This window comes from Periplaneta americana, chromosome 10 (genome assembly GCF_040183065.1).
Source record: "Periplaneta americana isolate PAMFEO1 chromosome 10, P.americana_PAMFEO1_priV1, whole genome shotgun sequence".
Taxonomy (NCBI): Eukaryota; Metazoa; Arthropoda; class Insecta; order Blattodea; family Blattidae; genus Periplaneta; species Periplaneta americana.
This window is the reverse complement of record NC_091126.1, coordinates 80,597,123-80,617,491: the sequence shown is the minus strand read 5'-3', so window position 1 is coordinate 80,617,491 and position 20,369 is coordinate 80,597,123. Positions and strand designations below refer to the sequence as shown.

General features: G+C 34.4%; 1 protein-coding gene and 1 long non-coding RNA gene across 8 annotated transcripts in view; one reads left to right on the top strand and one right to left on the bottom strand.

Moving 5' to 3' along the window:
• Ssdp (Sequence-specific single-stranded DNA-binding protein) overlaps positions 1-20,369 on the bottom strand; it is a 701,465-nt gene that overhangs the window by 280,608 nt on the left and 400,488 nt on the right. The window lies entirely within an intron of this gene.
• The window catches only part of LOC138707829 (uncharacterized), a 488,719-nt gene that overhangs the window by 195,131 nt on the left and 273,219 nt on the right, over positions 1-20,369 (top strand). The window contains exon 4 of one of the 2 annotated variants that reach the window (XR_011334387.1): positions 17,603-17,684. This is a non-coding gene — a long non-coding RNA (uncharacterized lncRNA). Of the gene's footprint in view, positions 1-17,589; positions 17,685-20,369 lie in introns of both variants that reach the window. The other variant, XR_011334386.1, reaches the window with a different exon arrangement.

Here is a 20,369-nt window from a genome sequence, read left to right as displayed (position 1 = left end):
GGTCACTTTTCAAACAATTATTTTTATAACAGCTTATCAGTACTTTAAAAATGCAAAAAGAAAGTATAATCTATTATATTTTACATAGAACTACGCTGATTTCAGGTTGCTTTCGAATATGAGTCATTCCACGTCAAATCGCACAGCAATAAAACACGACCTTCTTGGAAATGGTCGAATTTTTTTTTTCATGAATTCCAGACATCAAATAAGGAGACCCATATTTTTTTATTTTCACACTTATTAATTATTTATGTAGTTATGAATATTTGAAGTTACGCAAGTTATGCGCGCACTGTTACATAAACTCGCTTGGAACTTTGTGTCTACATATAATTGAGATTTGCGGTTTGGCGCATTTGAAATACGAAATACAACACTTTTTATTACTTTAGGCCTATCACAAATAAATTTAAAATTTGGCCTATTTTTTTAATCATTTATTTTTCAAAGCAAAATTACAATATTAAATAGCCAAGTTAAAAATCTGAAAAAATATAGACTTGTTCGCTGATGTATTATCTGTAAACTACTGAATTTATAAATATGGGATCGGCACCCATACATATGTAACAATTTATTTTCCGGAGGCATGCACGCGCTCGCGATGCCCAGCTAATGAACTGCTTGCAGCCATAGGCTAGAAGGTTGCCCGTGGAAATTTCCCGTTGCATCTGATGTCACCATACTAATCATCAAATGATTAATATCTTAAGGAACGGTAAATATCTTATCTAAAATTATTTTATTATTGTCAGCTCAGGGGGAAGCCCTTCACAGTTTATACTGTAATATAGCCAAGTGCTTGATGATAGCAAGATGGGTAAGGCAGTAAACTTTATGGCAGTAAACAGATGGCATGAGAGAAAAATAATCAGTTTGGGTTTGAATTTCGCGCAGTGACGTGACTTCTATACAACATGAGTGATGGTAAAGATCGCGTAATATATAACAAATGTTTAAATCCATTTACCTTCCTAATCACGCTTTTAAAAAGAAAAGTACACTAAGACGCGGAAGTCGCGACTTATTGATAAAGCTCAATTTAAAGGAGTCTCTGAGTGTGCAAATATGTGATTTGTTCCGTAAAAATCAATCAATTTCCGCATAGGTCAGGTGAAATTATATGTGAAGCCGGTAGTTCTTGTGATATTAATAAACATGAATCAAATGAAAGTGCGGACAGAGAAAGTGATTATCCCAGTATTTCTTCTAGCAGTTCTATGGATACAGTGCTAGAAATCAGTAATATTGAGGAATTAAACAAGAGTTTGATGTCAATAGAATCCCCTATCAAGAAATGAAAGATACAACAAAACGATACCCCCGTGAAAAGTTTCAAAAGTAAAAGGCTCCCTAGCATGTTAAGTTTTTCATGTAGAAGATGCATCATCATCCATTCAAAAGTCAGCCATATTTTATTTTTGACGGAATGCAAAGAAAGTACAACCTGAAAATTACATAGTTATTGCAGACTTTTCTGAAAATGATTCATTTGTAATACAAGATTCAATACAAGGTGTGCATTGGAACATATGCCAAGCCACAATACAGTACAATTTTAATTTTACTTCCTACTTTATTTTATTTTATATTCTCTTATAGGCCTATTAATATTATATCTGAACTGTGACCGAACACGAGCGCTGCTCATTCGGTCTCAAATTTTGTTAATACTACTGCATCTCCTTTTTTTTTATATTGATTGTATTATTTTATTTCTGTTTCTCTTATTTGTAATTATATTCTTTATTCTGTATATTTAAATAAATAAATAAGTAAATAAATAAATCCTTTCGTAGTATATTTCAAAGGAGATACAGAAATTCGTTACAAAAGTAATGTCATCTCAGAAACCATGAAACATGACACCGATCCCTTTCACTTTTTTCAATCCGAAGCAATCAATTTCCTAAAGCAAGAATTCAACGATATGAAAAAAATCATCTACTTTTCCAATGGATCAAGTTCGCAATACAAAAAAAAAAAAAAAAAAAAAGAATTTTAAAAATAATTGCTTACATGAAGACGATTATGGAATTAGTGCTGAATGACACTTCTTTGCAATGTCGCATGGTAAAGGTCCATGTGTTGGCATTGGAGATATTGTTAAAAGACTTGCCACGAGAGTTAGCCTATACAAGATCCTATAACAACACAAAAAAACTGTTTGATTAGTCACAAAAAACATTTCTAACGTGTCATTTATATTTTGTCCATTCAATAAGCACAAAAACCACACTGAAAATTCGCAGGCCAGATACCATAATCTAAAACCAATAACTGGTACATTAAAATTATATTCTTTCATTCCGTTGTCAAAAACTGAAGATTTAGTAAAACAATTTTCTTTCAAGGAAGAAGGTAGGCGAATGAAAATTTAAAATGTGAATGAAAAGAAACATTTGAAAAGCATAATGTACAATTATTTGAAGATATCATAATAAGTAAATTAGCAGTGTTTCCTCGAGTAACTTGATCCGTACTGGGTGTAATGTTGCAACGTTCAGTCAATTATCCAGCGCCGATAAACCTCTTAGCGCGCTTTAAAGCTTCCCGTCCACTGCTGCTGCGCCGACCGCTATACATTCTGTCGTAAGTAATTAAATTTCCATTAAACTATTGGAGATCCCATTCTGATTTTTTCTGGAATTATTAAGAATACTTCAGTGCACTTAGTAGGCATTTTTTTAGATTTTTAATAGGGCTATTTCACATTGATGTATATGTTTTAAAAATTTAATTATAAAAAAATATTTGAAATAATTATATTAAAATTAGTTAGTAAATATTTAATAAAAGTCAGTACTTTAAGCTTTTAAATGCATTTAAAAAAAAAAATTAACATCAATATCGTCAGAAATATGACGCTTTAAATGTTGCATTGTGCGACATTTTTAACAAATTTTAACATGTAATATTTTAAAAACATGTGGACTTAGGAGGAAATAAAAATAGACTTGTTGGTTTATGAGACCCATAGAGTTGGTAAAAAAAAAAATATAAACGCAATCAGAAATATGAAGGTCAAAATTTGTATAATTTTGTGCGATTTGACGTGGAATGACTCATATATTGAAGATGTGTGAGAGCTTAGTGATGACTGAGAATCGCCAATAAAGAAGGCAAAATTATCTAAAAAAATACCCGAAACAAAAAAATGCAGAAAGTTACATATACACTTAAACATAAAATCTTTCATATCACAGAAGACACAACTTCAATTGAAAATTCAAATAATTCCAATATAATACAGAAATTGATAAACTTATTTCATGAAACAGATGACAGAAACCTCAAAATACATATATTAACAATTATTGAAAGTTGGTCCTACAGTAAAATTCAACAACATTTTAATATCACCACTCACATGATATGAATTTCTAAACAAGTAGGCGCAGAAAAGGGGATTTTACTCCTAATCCTAAATCGGGAAAAAGTTTGGGAACATTTGTAGAAGAGAAGGTTGTTCAACTTTATAATTCTGATGATGTGAGGAGGGTTATGGCTGGCAAAAAGAATTGTGTTTCAGTTAAAGAAGATGGAAAGAGAGTTCACAAAGAGAAAAGATTAATACAATTTAATCTTAAGAAAACGTAGCAGTGTTTCAAAGAGCAATATCCGTATATCAAAATAGGATTTTCAAAAATTTTCAAACTCAGATCAAAGGAATGTATGCTCCCTGGAACAAGTGGCACGCACTCAGTTTGTGTCTATGTTCATCATGAAAATGTTAAATTAATGCTTGATGGAATTAATAATATCATTTATAATATTCCTTTTAAATGTTTACCATTGGCGAATACAAATAACTTAGCTATATTTTCTACTCAAGGTACCAACAAGCAAAAGTGGTAAGAGGTATCTTAAAACTTCATTCTTTTGTTCCACTGACACAATCTCAGGCCATAATAAAGAACTATTCACTTCAAAGTGAGAGTAAAGTGGTGGACATTAAATAGAATTGGTTGTAGGTGATTAGTTTTAAAAGTGCAGTGTTGTGTAAACTGTAGTTATCATTCTTACAGGTGTATATTTTACAAAAACAATATTTAAATATAGTACTATATTGCATAAATTACGCGGAAGAGTGATATTCTGACCGTAGAACAGTGTAAAGTGGTCACACGACTCTCATCCAGAGCTGCACTTGCACATCATCTTGCAACAGTACTTTTGCAGCCCGCGCACTCAAGACGCGCAGCTTGGTGAATCATTTAATTATTCTTCAACGGTTGAGAGTAGCGTTCTGATTTTTTAAGGGTGGTTAAAATAATTTCAAGGTATTTAAGAATTCTTTTTTTGTAATTTTAAAGCAAGCTGCAGCCATTAAAACATATTTTTATGTGTTTAAATGTTTTTAAAACAAAGTTAGCAAACTTATATTTTTATATTATTATGCGAAGAACAAAGTATGTACTATCACCTTCAAATTGATACAAAGAGCAAATCTCTGTGATGATTATTAGTGGAGATAATCACGTTTAACAATAATGATGAGCGAACTATTTCAGAATCTTTGATATCACATATCTACTACAATAATCGATATAGACAACAATAATAAAACACGTATTTACTTTTTCAATCCATAGAATGTGCAAAATTTGTTTTATGTAAATCAGAGACATGAAAGTCAATTCGAGGTTAAATTTGTGCGATTTGACGTGGAATGACTCATATAGGTACTAAATAGTAAAAATAGGCAGTGAAATAGGCATTTACTATTCATGGAAACAGACAAAAAATAGACAAATACTTAATAAACTATCCCATACGATACTCACTTTCCTTGGTTACATGTCACAACAACTGTCATAGTGAGCCGCCTGTCACAGAGAACGTTTTTCATAGTGGAAAAAGATCTTTCTACTTTTACTGAAGTGATTGGAGCAAACTTAAAACAACTTATTTCAGAAGGACTGTCTCTACTTTCTTTCAGAGATCGGGAAAAACCGACTGTGTATTGTCTCAAGAAGAGGGATGTGAGAAGGGATTAGAGACTTCAAAGTATGCGTGACTTGTGCGTGCATGCGGCAACAGTAACGGGACCTGGAGACTTGCTTTTAATATTTCCCTTATCCCCTTTCTTTCGCTGGTAAACCCCGAAGTGACCTGAGCACTGAGGGTTATACTGTTCAAACATCTTTGTTAAGCGACATTAAAGATGGAATCGGTAGGGGAGAAAAGTTTACGACTTCTTGGAAACATATGTATTGCTGGAGAATAAGATTCTCAGCAAATATTTGTGTGAGGTGAATACATATTTTTAATTTGTATAACCGTTCTCTTTTGTTTTTTGATATAATTTATGTGCGGTTTATTTTAAATGCGTTAAACATATACAAAATGTACAATAACGACGTAAAAAGCCTTAAAAAAGGCATTTAACCTTAAAATAGGCAAAAAAAAAGGCAAAATAAAAATTGGGTCTATCGTTCCCAAATGTGTGGAAACGTGTTTATCTGTAATAGGTTTTTCATACATACACCCAATTTAAATAGGCATTTTGCCTAACATCCGGGCTCTACCTATTAGATACCAGTACTTTCTGTAGGTCTTATAATATGTATGACGGACCTTTATCCATGATTAAACAACAATGAATACACACTTTATTTTAAGTGCTTCTTTGAATAAATAGACTTAACTTCAAATAATTGAAGACCCCCTCCCCCCGGAAAAAGGGTGTAACCAACAAATCTACGAAGTCACGGTCAGATATGTTACATGGTAGTTTCTGAAATAATAAAATGCCACAAGCTATTTAAAAACGTTACTTATTGAACTCGCCAATAATAATGGATGAAAAAAAAAAACCTTACGTAGGCCTATCAGTGTCACTGTCAAACGTCTTAACATTTCGGTATGCGCACCATTATTTTCCATCCACAATTGGATGCGTCGCCATGTGCGTCTGCTTGCCCGCCTGAGCATTTCGGGAGTGATCGTACTGAAGATTCGGAGAATCTCTCTCTTCAATGCAACACGCATTCGCCGGTGATCAAGACGTTACGATGAACCGCTAAGGTGGGTAAAGCAGGAAGTAAATTTTCACATGCGTTACGTAGCATATCCATACCCCTGTTAAGCCTTGGTTTTTCTGAACCGACGCATGCGAGGTGCCAGGTCCGCCTCGCACAAATCCGGACTACACGAGAGATAGTGAGTGGTTTCTATAGTTGCGAGGCGCGCAGACCTCGCATCTCGCTGTTATAGAAACCGCTCACTATCTCTCGTGTAGTCCGGATTTGTGCGAGGCGGGCTTCGTACCTCGCACGTCGCATGCATCGGTTCAGAAAAGCCAAGGCTTTACTTCATTTATGACGGTGGACTTATATGCATGATGGCCTGCATTTTTCATCCTACGGCGCAAAGACATTCTTGGGATCTGCATTTCCGCCGATCGCTTCCTTGTTGATTTCATCGGTGAACGTTCCAATAATTCATTCAGACGGTCATTGACAGCATTGTCGTCATATTTTTAGGTCTTCCACTGCGTTTCGCATCCAATACAAAGCCTGTTGGGAAAGTCTTCTTTTCCAGTTTCCGGAGATTGGCTTGTCTTGGAGCTGCTTTATTAAAGTGATGAAAGAAGCTTTCCCCGATTTCTTCGTACGTTTCACCAGTTCGTTGTTTCTCATGAACCCACATACTAACGATGAGACGTTCCTCAATCGTATATATGCTTGTAACCGCCATTGCTTACAAAACAAAGACAACACAACATTTCACATAGACAACAATCAACTAATAAATGCGCGCGCCGGAAAAATGCTGTCTTGTAACCAAAACATAAAAATTAACTCACTCTTTCGGAAAAGTGAATACTTATAAACAATATCCGATCATGACTTTTGGCCCACTCCATATATTACACGTTTCAAGAAAAAAGAAAATAATTTCAGGGGCTTAATTCGTTAGGCCTATATTTACTAGCAGAACAATTTGGCTAATCAAGGATATAAGTTTATTTAGCTATTGGATGTAATCATTTATCGTTATAAATTGAAGCTTCAAAATTACTTTTTCCACTTAAGTCACATATTTCATTAACTTGCTGTTACAGCTATTTTCCGGGAGGTCTTCATTAATTCAGCGTGTTAACATCTCGACTAGCACTACTGTGAACATAATGAGCGAGATAGCTGTGTATACACGATGCGCTCTCCACGTAAAATTAACTTCTTGAGCAAGTATTACAAAACCCCTTCAACCACTCTGCATAGTATGAACGCTGAAATATGTTTTATAACTATCTAATTATAATATGAAAATTGAAGAACAAATTTAGTAACAAGTTGGCAGTTTACATCAGATATCTGATAATTTTAAGTAGGCTTACAATGTACATTTCACAAACAAATCAGTATTTAAACAGTTGCCGTACAACTGAAACTAGGTTGTCTGCTAATAGTATTTTCGTACTTTCAGAGTCTTGCAAGAGTGAACATGTTTTCTGCAGTGAAAGAATTCTTCCTTGTAGTACTTTCTACAAATAAATTAACTGTATTCGGTGTTTTAAATGTACCAAGGCACATGAACGTATCTCGAAATACTGCAGAACCTTCTTCACCAGTGATCAATTGCTTCAAAAATGTGTTGACTAGGTCGCCAGTTGTCCCGTATCCCGTTTGTCCCGTATGAAATCCACAAGGGACACCTCAAATCCCGTATTTACGGACATCATGTCACTTTCTTATTAACATCAATCTCTTCAGAAACATGAGACAACGACGCAAATAAATTTAAACCTCTAGCTGCCTCTGTTTCAATTCAAGTAATTTTGTTTCCAGGCAATAGCTGTGCATGATTATTGGTACAGTAATGTTGCTCTTGCATTATGTGTAATATGTGTGAAGACACGAAAATTGTTTCAAACCAAAATGAGTGTTTCACGTCTATATGAAACAAGGAGGAACTTCTGCATTTAGCTAGTTTGTACTGCTAAAAACAAAACATATTGTCAAAAGCTCTTTAATCCAAGAACCACACTGTGTATTTTCATGACATAAATGACACTGTGGGGTCGGATTTAAGGAAATAATTTATAAAAGCAATTTTTTTAAATACAGTAATTCACAAGTAAGATGCATGTATTTTGATTTCAGTAATGTATTGCTTTCAGAATTGTAACATTTCATTTAAAACTAATTTAAGCTAAACATGACCTGTACAGCAGCTGCTCATAAGTGTTTGTGAGAGTTTGGGGCGGCAAATATTTTCACTGCCTAAGGGCGGGACTTTACTTAAATACGGCCCTGCTTAAAACACATGCAAACATCTCAACACCGCATATATGTCAAGAAAATGAAAAACGTTCTTGTTATACTAACCACAATAAATAATGTCACAGGCTACTGACCGCAATAAATAACACTGTGGGGTCGTATGTGACCCGAGAGCACGAACAGCACACAACAAGGAAAGAAAACAGTTTAACTGATGCTGTCACTTCAACAGTCTCTCAAACAATGAAGGTACACGAAATAACAGCATTCTAATACCGCTCGGTGCCAGCAGGAGAAATAGTGGCTTAGACTGGTAGCTTTCAATACTCTACTGAAGCTAAGCGTTAGGTACGAAATTGTGCTGGCCTCACAACATCCATTAACATGTGTTTCTATAGAAACCTTTCACTTCTCCGAAATTCCATTCTAAAATCTAAGAAAATCTGTAAAATGTTATATCAGTTTTAGTTTTTACGTCAAAGTGTGTGGGGAAAAGAAGCAAAGTTTAATAACTACGCAGTGCAGGAGAGAAATTTTACTTTTGTTTATTTCAGTGCTAGTAATGGTGTGTTATTAGAATATAATATCGTGTATAATTTATTAAAGATCCGTTAAACAGGCCGTTTTCATTGCGGACATTGAATTGTTAAAACTTTATAATGATGAATTACCATCCAGGTTTCCATAACTAATGCTATTGGATAGTGTGTACGATTCTCCTGAGCACAGCGACTGCCAAAATTTCTTCCGCCGCTTAAAAGAATGAAGACATACGCGCGCAATGGCCAATAGTGCAGGAGAAAAGCAACTTGAAGACTTAGCGATCATTTCAATAAAATCTAATTTTCTGGAGAATATGAGAAATATTAAAGATTTCTTTGATAAGGCGATCACTGTCTTTGCGTGGGCAAGAACTTCTGATGAAACTGATACGGCAGTACAGATGAGTCAATTTTTGTAACTAAAACAGCAGCTATTAGTAATTCATCAATTAATAAAGTATTAGTAACTACATATTATATCAAGAATGATGATGATAATAATAATAATAATAATAATAATAATAATAATAATAATAATAATAATAATAACAACAATAATCTAGGACAGGAATGTCAAAGCGCATACACTGCGTGCTCTCAAGACCTCGCACATTTTCTTCAGGTAAGAAAGTAATGCCTATCTGCACAATATTAATTTCATTAAGTTTGGGTGCAAGTTACCAAGAAACTATTACAGATATCTGAACAAGATTTTCAGGGAATGTTTATAAAATGTTCATCTTTAATAATGCCTACTAGAAATGAAAAGTGTTAACAGGTGTTGACATTTTTTTTTAAGATGGAACATGTAAAACCGAGAAAAAGTGATTCCGGTGCATTTTTTTTCTTTCAAAATTTGTCCATCCAAAATAAATTAAATTTTTTGTGTGCATTAAGCAGACCCAAAAGACTAAAAATAACTATGGATTTTGCTACGATATTCTTTGGAATATTAAAAAATATATATTTATATTCAATTTTACCCAATAGTGAGTATTATTAAAGACTATTACACTTTTACTACGTCATACTACTTTTGACCAATAAAGCGGTACGAAAGGACGTCTTTCAACCAATCATTGCTGCTTATCGCACAATTTTATCGCGTCCCTAGCATTTGTTTATTTTATCACTACCCTAGCATTTGTTTTCTTGTTTGCCAACATTTCAAACTGCATTGGTCTGGACGTCAAAAAAATAAAATAAAATAAAAATTACAAACCACTCCAATCGATGCACAGCAGTTTCAAACATGGCTCGCATTGGCATTCAAGAACAAGAGTTAATAAATATCACTGGTCATAGTTATGCATCTTCCCTGAAATCCTATTTACAAATAAATGAAGAGCACCACTCAGAAATCCTGAATAAGTTGAGGAACACACCATGTACGTCAACGAGTTCCACTTCTTTTACGCACACGTTCAATATAACATCAACTGAACCACCAGCCACTAAAACATTTAAATTTTTAAATTGTACTTTCAATAATTGTTCCTTTTAAAATTATTCATGTTTATTTTTTATTTCATCATCGTTAATTAAAACTTTTGTAGTTTATTTCATCATCCCTAATTAAAACTTTTCTAACACTTGTTTATATTATTTAGGTTATGTTATAGCTTCCGCTATATAATATTATGGATAGTCACGTATCAGAGATTGTTTAATACTAAGATTTATTGAAAATCATCTGTAAAGTGACGTTGATTACTGGGATCCGGATAATTGAAGTGCAATGCATCTGTTTTAATAAAAATGAAACTGAATCAACAAAGCCTTCTTGACTAATAACCGTCCACAGAGTTCAATGAAGATTCCATAGTTGGCACAACTGATAACAAGAAAACAGCTAAACATAACACACTACTACCATCTAGCGTAATATTTGTAATGTTGAGATGGTACGATAATACATTTGAAGACAGTTGCATTTTCGTAAGTCAATTAATATTTTATTGTATTGGAGTACTTCGTTACTTCTAATCTTTATATACTTTCTTCTAATCGTGTAATAGTCAATTAAATCCCACTCGAGTTTAAATTTTCTCTAGATAAATCAAAACCTCTAGTGAGATTACTGTTGATAAAAATTGTAAAACAATTCCCTGAAAATCATGTTTAGATATCTGTAACAATATTTTAGTAACATGCATCCAAACTTCATGAAGTTAACATTGTCGAGATAGGCAGTACCTTCTCACCTTAAGAGCGATAAGAGTACTCTATCTTTTTGATAGTGAACCTTGTTGAATTTGTATTGCTTGTAGTATGAGCACATAATACAGGCGTTTAACATCCCAGATGTAGGAAATTGCTTCACCTATATTTTGAGTCATCGCTCGGCTCTGTCTGTTCCAGAAGTACATAAAACTTCAACACGAAAGGAACGTGCAGAGTGCAGGACAATTCCGAAAGCCGGCGCGAGAATAAATTGACCCGTGTATACAAGGAGAATGACCATAGTGGCGACCGGCAACGGAATGCGCGCGCAGGGATCAATGCAGATCAATTCTAGCGTCATTTTTCGGAATCTGAATTTGAGTCTGAATCGGCCTGCACTCTAGGCGTACCCTTAGATATACGAAATTGCCTGATCCATGAAATGTCACTGGTGGCCCTGATTGGTCATTCCCATGTTATGGAATGGCAACATAAAATTAGAACAACCACTAGTGCCTCCACCGTCGAAAAAAAAACATTTTTGGTAAAGACCGCTAGATGGAAGTGCAGTTTCTCATGCAATTCCATAAGGCTTATAACGTGACTTCTTTTGCAGTCGCTAGATGGCAGCATAGTGAAATTGATAAAAAAAAATGATTGCCTTGAAATTCCTTAAGCTAATCAATCTGTTATATGCGATCGAGACTGGTGGGCAGTTATCAGACTGAAAATGTCAGGGGTAAATTCTACAATGCTTGGGAAAAGTGGTATAAGTCAGTTTCCACAAACATTTCCTATTAATTTATTGACAACTTACGGCAGGTAACTTGCTCCGACAGGGAATCTAACCCGGGTCGCTTGGTTTCGCGGCCAGAAGCGCTAACAGTTACTCCACAGGTGTGGACTACGTTATAGGAGTTGTGTACGCTAAGGATAATTGGTTTAATTTTACATACATTGTTACTACAGTTTATGGTATATTTCGTCGTAGTGACTTATACACACATATATTTCTACAGTATAGGCCTACTCGTTTAGTATCTAGATCTTTAAGAATGAAAGTAATTATCTTGAAGAAAAAATTCCCATGCTCAGGACGAGAATCGAACCCGGGATCTCATGATACGTAGTCACGAAAACTGACCGCTAAAGCACGAAGGCGTATGTAGTATCTCTTTACTATATCGTCATTTTTAGATGCATTCATGGATAATATCGCCTGTTCTTCATGTAGCAGCAGAACTTTGGTGTATCTGAGGTTGCGTTGTATTCTACGAATGCTACTAGAAAAACTACTGTATTAGAGATGAACAAAACTAAATGCAGCTCTCGCTCGCTATGTTCGTTGTATTTGTCTTACGAGTCTCGTCTCGTCATTCTCGTGCGCTTCGAGTCTCGCTCATCATTCTCGAAATAGCATTTGGTCGCCGTGCAAAGATTTCGTAACTTGAATAACATACTGTACATCATTGAAATAAATAGCATTATAAATGTTTAAATGAGACAAAAAGACAAAACAGAACAGTATCATAGTTATCAAAATGTTCTGGTTCTATTATATGATATTACCTATGGTTATATAAATAGAAAAAAAACAATTCTCAAATAAACTTGCATTTATAAGAAACATAAAACATAATGTTAATGTTTTTTTTTTTACTTAAGATTGCACACTCGATCGCAAACATAGGAAAAGAAAATTGCTAGCCTTTTAATAAGGGCCTAGTAATTAAATAAAGACTGGGGAACGGATTATTATACACTGAAAGGTAGAGATGATGTTTCAAATAGGCTACTTGATTATTTATACATATAATTAACAGTTGTCAAAGTAAATAAAAGTTCAGTCCAGTATAAACAACTGTGGCAATTCAAGGCTGCTTGACGTTCGGGACTTCGAGAGTGATCAATCTCGACGTCTCGAAACACTCACACGCAGTCTTTACGTCACGCAGTCTTTACGTCAACGACGCGACGTATACAACATTGTCGTGCGGGTTTTCGGCTTTGAGGGCGCTGTTAGTCTTGCTTTCTCGATCGTTGTTCATCTCTATACCGTATTCTACACTTATTTGATATCCTATGATAATCTACAGCAGCTCTTAGAACTCTAGTTTTAACATACCAATCTGAAAATGGAAAACGTACGGGACATTGTGGTATTTAGAACGGGAAATTATATTTTGATGTGTTTTCAGACTTCAAAATTTATTTTACAATACGCAATTAATAACTTTACAGAAGGATATCATTTACAGAACTGCATATATGAAAATTCCGCAATATTAAATGTCACTGTTTAATCCAGCGAAGTATTGTTTCAAAATCATTGCCTGTAATTGACGAATCCTCATCGAATTGAAAACGACGTATTATAATGGGTTCTGGAACGAAACTTATGTCGACGGCAAGACGATTAGCCCACATATTATTCTCGGATAATCTTGATTTCAAATGTGGCTTTGTTAGTTTCATTAATGAAATGAACTGCTAACATAGCCTACATACTGTCGAACAAAGAAATGAGTGAAATTAAATTTTTCGAAATTCGGGGACTCTACAGGATTTGATAATTTGTTTAGACGCTAACAAGATCGTCTTCCTCGACTTCTCTATATATAGGCCTATCGGCATGAAATATTTCGCACAGTCACTTGATACTTCTACTCTTAGTAACAAAATGTTTTTGCACATTAAGTACATAATATCGCCACCGTGTTCTATGCATTATAAATCAACAGACCAATCGGACTGGAAGTTACTGTACGACTTCTTGCTTGCCTCTACTGTGGCTGTATGTTATACAGTATAAACGGCGCACAGTGGTCCGAATCACTAAAAACCCGGACAAAAGTGATTTTTCGAACTTTATATTAGAAACACAAAATTACCTCAATAACAATCCTCGGTAGTCATTCTGATAAGACCAAATGTTTTTCGATGAATACTTCAATGGATCTGGTCAATAGTTACTTACGTGACGAAAGTGACAAATCTTTCCTGATTAATTCTGCATTTTTGTAAGTGATTTCTGAACACTATTCTGACTTAATCATGAAAATTAAAATGCTAAGTATATTTTTTGTGAACGTGTTATTGTCTTATGCATAGGAAACAATAACAATTTTCAGTCTTTTGTGTCTCTAAGTACGTATAATAAATTCAGTTTTTATTGCTCGTATTTTTCGAAAAAGAAATAGTTTTAAAAAAATACGCAGAAGTCTGCACAGTGAAGCTTACATATGGATATTGGTAGATATTTCTAATTTTTGTCACCGAAGGTTTCATCTGCAACACCCCGCAGTACTGCGGTACTGTCAACACGTGTCACGCCATACGCACTTACTGAGAGTTATATTTGATTACTTAAAGACTGAGGAGTGATTTGTTCGAAGTAAAGAACAAAGACCCTTGATTTTTTGTGTTTCCAGAGGTCTTTTGTTGGTTTCAGGTCGTTGTATAATGTGTCCATAATATAGTGTGTAAAAACGAATTTACGTGTTAGTTGCGAAGAAATTAACGAGAAAATTAAATAAAAGAGTAATGGCAATTGTGCAACATGAAGAATATGTTGTTCATCATCTAAACAGCAAATGTAAATTAAATTTGTACAGTCATAGCCCAAAATCACTAGACAATGCAATAAGAATTCGTTTTTTTTCCTTCAATACCATCAGCGTTAGAATCACATACTCGTATATCACCGCAGCGAAACCATGTTTCTTCGTAAATATTTAACAAGAAATTCAGCTACCATTTATAGACATTCTTTCTACTTCTTCTGAAAATCGTTGACGTACTTCGAAAGAATATGAAGATTTAAGTAAGAGGAGTAACAGAATAATAGAATAGAATGTTTTATTTTCGCTGGCAGATTTAAGGCCATAAGGCCTTCTCTTCCACTCAACCAGCCTTAATCAATACAATAGTGACATACATATTTAAATTATGAATATTTACAATACACTTAAAAGATTCTCCAGCAATATTCTACAGTTAAGTTTTAACGACTAGTAATGGTTTATTTAATTTGAGATAAACCTATAAGAAAAAGTAATAATTTAATTTATGACCTAATAGTTAACATAATTCTATTCAGTCTATATCCAATATGTAAAGATTTATAACGAAGTTGAGATAGCTAGTTCCTTAAATTGATGAGAAATAATATAATAGAAGTTTATTAGAATTATGTTATAGGGAGAAAAATATAAATCTAAAATATATTGATATAATGAGAATATTACTGTAATGAGATTTTGCCATTACAGGTTTTGTATTTTATATAAGAAATAGCAACAATAAGAATGGACAGACGTTAGTTTTATTGTAAGTAACAAATATTAATCAGTAATTAATCTGTTAAGCAAGAATTTATGTAATTTTGACCTAAATTAAGTTACTGGCCAACAACCCCTTACATCAGGAGAATTTAAAAACTGAGGGAGAAATATGGGTGCTGCGTAGCTTTCATACACCATAGTCATGAATCCGAGGACCGAAGATGACGAAAATTCAGCGAAACTATTAAAATAAATGACTACAATAACACTTCCCAGACGTAAAAAAGGGAATCATGGCTGAAGTAAAGAAAATAAGCTACGAAAGAAGAGAAAGAAAGATGTGTTATCAATGACAGTACACCTAAGTACATATAAATTTTTCAATATACCAATACTGAATGCCACCATAGTACATAAAATTCTTGTCCATGGATTTGTAATTGTGCAGGCGTTTCAGTTATTTTACCGGTTGGCGAGTTATTAGAAGGCCATTGAGCCTAGAAACAAAGATGTGAGAAAATTTCGAGAAAGCTTTATTCAAAGAATTTCAAGACGAGACAGCAATTTGGACCCCTGTAGCAGATTAATGTTGACTTCCAACTAATTAATTTCCAGTCTGAAAGAACTATCAAACGAAAATAAAAGTTAAATAGACTATATCTTCGGAAGTGCTTGGACTTTTGCTAATATCCGAAGAGGAGGAGGAGGGGGGGAAGAAGACGACGAATTTGAAACATCAGCTTGCGAGGACTCATGAAAGACTGGAAATCGAAGTCCTTTTTGAAATTAAATAGTTTATCGCGTAAAAATATTTTCTCTTCTTTTTTTTTTAAATCCGAATGTTTGAATTGCGAGCTTTCAACAGTTCTGTATTTTATCTTGTCCGTGGTTACAACAATGACGCTACTCATTGCATCCAAGGCACACTTCGCAGATGCAAATATTCAACAACTTGGCAAATAGCAAAATGTATACTTTATTCCTGCTTAGCCATAGATTTCACAACAAAATATGTAAACATGTAGATATTCTAACATAATTTAGCACGAAAAAAGTAATGGAATTTACAAGTGTACGAGTTCATACCAGTTACATTACCACTGATATTAAATGTCGCGTTGCATTTTGGATACCCCTGCAAAACTACGAACATAATTATTATAAACGGATTAGTTACGTTATTAGATGAAAGAATGTACTCACCCAAAAAATGTCATCCTTAATTGAATTTGGAATACATACTGGCTACATATAATTTTAATAATATTGTAAAATTCTAGATTACATAATATTATGTAAATTTTCAAACCACATACAAGTGGTTGCTAATAAATCGTGTGGGTCCACACCTGTGGACTAACTGTTAACGCGTCTAGCCGCGAAACCAGGTGGCCCGGGTTCGATTCCCGGTCGGGGAAAGTTACCTGGTTGAGGTTTTTTCCGGGATTTTCCCTTAACCCAATATGAGCAAATGCTGGGTAACTTTCGGTGTTGGACCCCGGACTCATTTCACCGCCATTATCACCTTCATCTCATTCAGACGCTAAATAACCTAACCTGTTGATAAAGCGTCGTAAAATAACTTACTAAACAAATCGTGTGCATAAAATTGCTGTAATTATTGCATTTATGGAGTTTTACAATAAAATAAAGGAGTGTGATAAAATCTCTTATTTAGCCCTTATTACTGAACGCATAATTTTCTCGCCCCTAAAAAAGTTATTCATTTCCAAATGTAATTAATATTTGCATAAGTTATATACATGTTACTACAAACAAGTGTACTAAGTTTCAAGTTAATATGACCACTAGAAAAGGGGTTATTAATTTTGTCCGTATTTTAAGCGATTCGAACCACAGTGCGGCACGCTCCGTGTGAAATTTTAAATGCACGAAGTGCTGTCGGGACTGTATACGCAGTGAATAACATCTCTGGGATGAACTATAGGCCTAAACCTAAAATTATTATGAAAACTACCCAAAATTTGAAGCTTATTATTATTATTATTATTATTATTATTATCATTATTATTATTATTGGTCCAAACCTGTGGAGTAACGGTTAGCGCGTTTAGCCGCGAAACCAGGTCGCCCGGATTCGATTCCCGGTCGGAGAAAGTTACCTGGTTGAGGTTTTTTCCGGAGTTTTCCCTCAACCCAATATGAGCAAATGCTGGGTAACTTTCGGTGTTGGGTCCCGGTCTCATTTCACCGGCATTATCACCTTCACCTCATTCAGACGCTAAATAACCTAAGCTGTTGATAAAGCGTCGTAAAATAACCTAACCTAAAGACAGATAGTAAACATGGAAATAATAGAATTAACAGTTCAGAAAATCTGATAAAGCTATTATGATTAATTTTCAGACAAACCGAAGAGACTGATGTCTCAGCACAACGTATACGAGAAGTACGTGCACCACGTGGAGCAGACAACAGCTGGCCAGCCAGTCAGTTCACATGTAAGTATTGATTTATTCCCCGCAGACGGGAGCGTGGCTCCGCAGAGTTGCCTCATCACCCGGGAGTTCAACACGTGGAGCTCACTCAGTGTGCCTGTTGATAAACTCTGCCCCCTCCTGTTTCCGAATTGATCGCCTTCTACAATAGTGGACAATTCATAACGTCGTTCTTCCTGCAATAACTCCTATGTGACATATTTATCGACTTTCAGATTTTTGCTGTATTAAATAACTTAAATAGTGATACAATAAATAATAAAATCTCCTATATGTAATTATATTTCTTTGTTTCGAAAATGTAAGAATTCAAGTCCCCTATGTACAGCTGCCATAGGATGAATAAATATGTATCCTTTCTTCCTACTGAAAAATTTTATATTTTGCACATACGAGTTATTGCAGGAACAACGATGAAAAGTTATCAAGTGCTTTAGAATCAATAGCGCGATGTGCATCTTCCTGAATATACGAAATACATTTAACAAGATTATTTCGTTTATATGACGTCATTCCATTTTCGACCAAAGAAGTGTAATGAAATTTTGAATTTCAACCAATCACAGTCATACTTTGCGATGACTTTTGCAGCTAGATTTATCGCTATCAATTTATCGCATGGTCGTTCTTTTATTTAGTCGTTGTCTCCAAATGTTTCCACGTAAATTGATGATTATGAATACATTAAGACGCAACTACACGGTTAAACTTTTCTTTCAACTTTAAAGCCATGAATGCAAGATTGATATTTAATATTAATTAATATATTTACGCAGTGAAGACGATGTTCAAAACGGCGCACCATGTAGGCACAAAATCTTCATGCATCTTAATTGAACGTACGTACCTTTTAAACTTGATTCTTTCAATATTCTTCCCAGATTGCACGCATACGCGATTGGAATATTGGACTGTGTCAAGCTATATAAAATGCTTTCCTGTACCACGAGCAACGGTCGAAATAGGGCACAGGTGACACTGGTCCTGCTCCCACGTGTAACTTAACCTATAATTGTAGCCTATAAAATTTGTATTTTGTGAATGAAATTAAACAATTAATAGAAAGTCAGATGTTCAAATTTATGTAACATCATCGCATATCAAACCCAAAGACCTTGTATAGTAATATATACAAGGTCTTTGATCAAACTGCCTTCCGTATGGCGTAACAAAATTCGTGTTTTAATTATCTATACAGAGATGGTTTCACTGTGTAGGAACATGTCAGCTGTGAATACATAAGCATTAATATTATTCATTTAATTAGTGTATTAATCAGGTTACTGTAATTATATAAGATTTTAAATTCTATTATGATTTCAGCATATAATGAAAATGTATTTAGGCCTATGTTATACTAATACGAGAAAACTGCAGTACATGTAATTAACATTGTGAAACCTGTATTTCACTTTTCGCAATTGGCATTACTGAATAATACCGAATTTCTTTATTGCAGTAATCGATATTCATCTATTTCAACTTCACAATGTCTGAATAGTTGAAGTATTCGTAAATATACAATTATTAATATTTTGTAATCGAATTTTAGGGATATATTATTTACAATTTTTATTTTATTCACGAAATAGTCCTAATAAATGTCACTCGAGATCTGAGATTTCCCAGATAAATCTCAGACCTCTCGTGACATTACTACAGACAATTTTTACGAACGTATCAAGACCTTCACATAGCCTACAGGTGAAGCTAATGCAACTGACCTTAAGGAGGGTTTGGAAGTAAATCCCGAAAAGGCAAAGTATATGATTATGTCTCGTGATCAGAACATATTACGAAATGGAAATTTGTCGTTTGGAAAGGTGGACAAATTCAAATATTTTGAAGCAACAGTAACAAATATAAATGTCACACAGAATGAATATGGGATATGCCTGTTATTATTCGGTTGAGAAGCTTTTGTCATCCAGTCTGCTCTCAAAAAAATCTTAAAGTTAGAATTTATAAAACAGTTATATTACCGGTTGTTCTGTATGGTTGTGAGACTTGGACTCTCACTTTCAGAGAGGAACAGACTTTCAGAGAGGAACAGAGGTTAAGGGTGTTTGAGGATAAGATGCTTAGGAAAATATTTGGGACTAGTAAGGGGGATGAAATTACAGGATAATGGAGAAAGTTACACAAGGCAGAACTGCATGCATTGTATTCTTCACTTAACATAATTAGCAACATTAAATATAGACGTTTGAGATGGGCAGGGCATGTAGCACGTATGGGCGAATCCAGAAATGTATAAAGAGTGTTAGTTAGAAGGCAGGAGAGAAAAAAAAAGACCTTTGGGGAGGCTGTGATGTAGGTTGGAGGATAACATTAAAATGTATTTGAGGAAGGTGGGATATGATGCTGGAGACTGGATTAATCTTGCTCAAGATAGGGACCGATAGCTGGCTTAGGTGACGGCAGCAATGAACCTCCGGGTTCTCTAAAACCCATTTGTTAATAAGACCTTACTGAGTATTTCTTATACCGAGAAAGCGATAACGAACGCAAATAAACAAGTCTTCCGATATTAAGAAAGTATGTAAATAACATTTCGATTAAAAACACGAAATTGGCTTAATGGAAATAAAATTCATACTTCATGAACACAGCATAAAATTTCAAGAATCATTTCCGAAGCCAAAAACTGCTCTATTAAGTAGAATAATGTATAACTGGACAATGAAG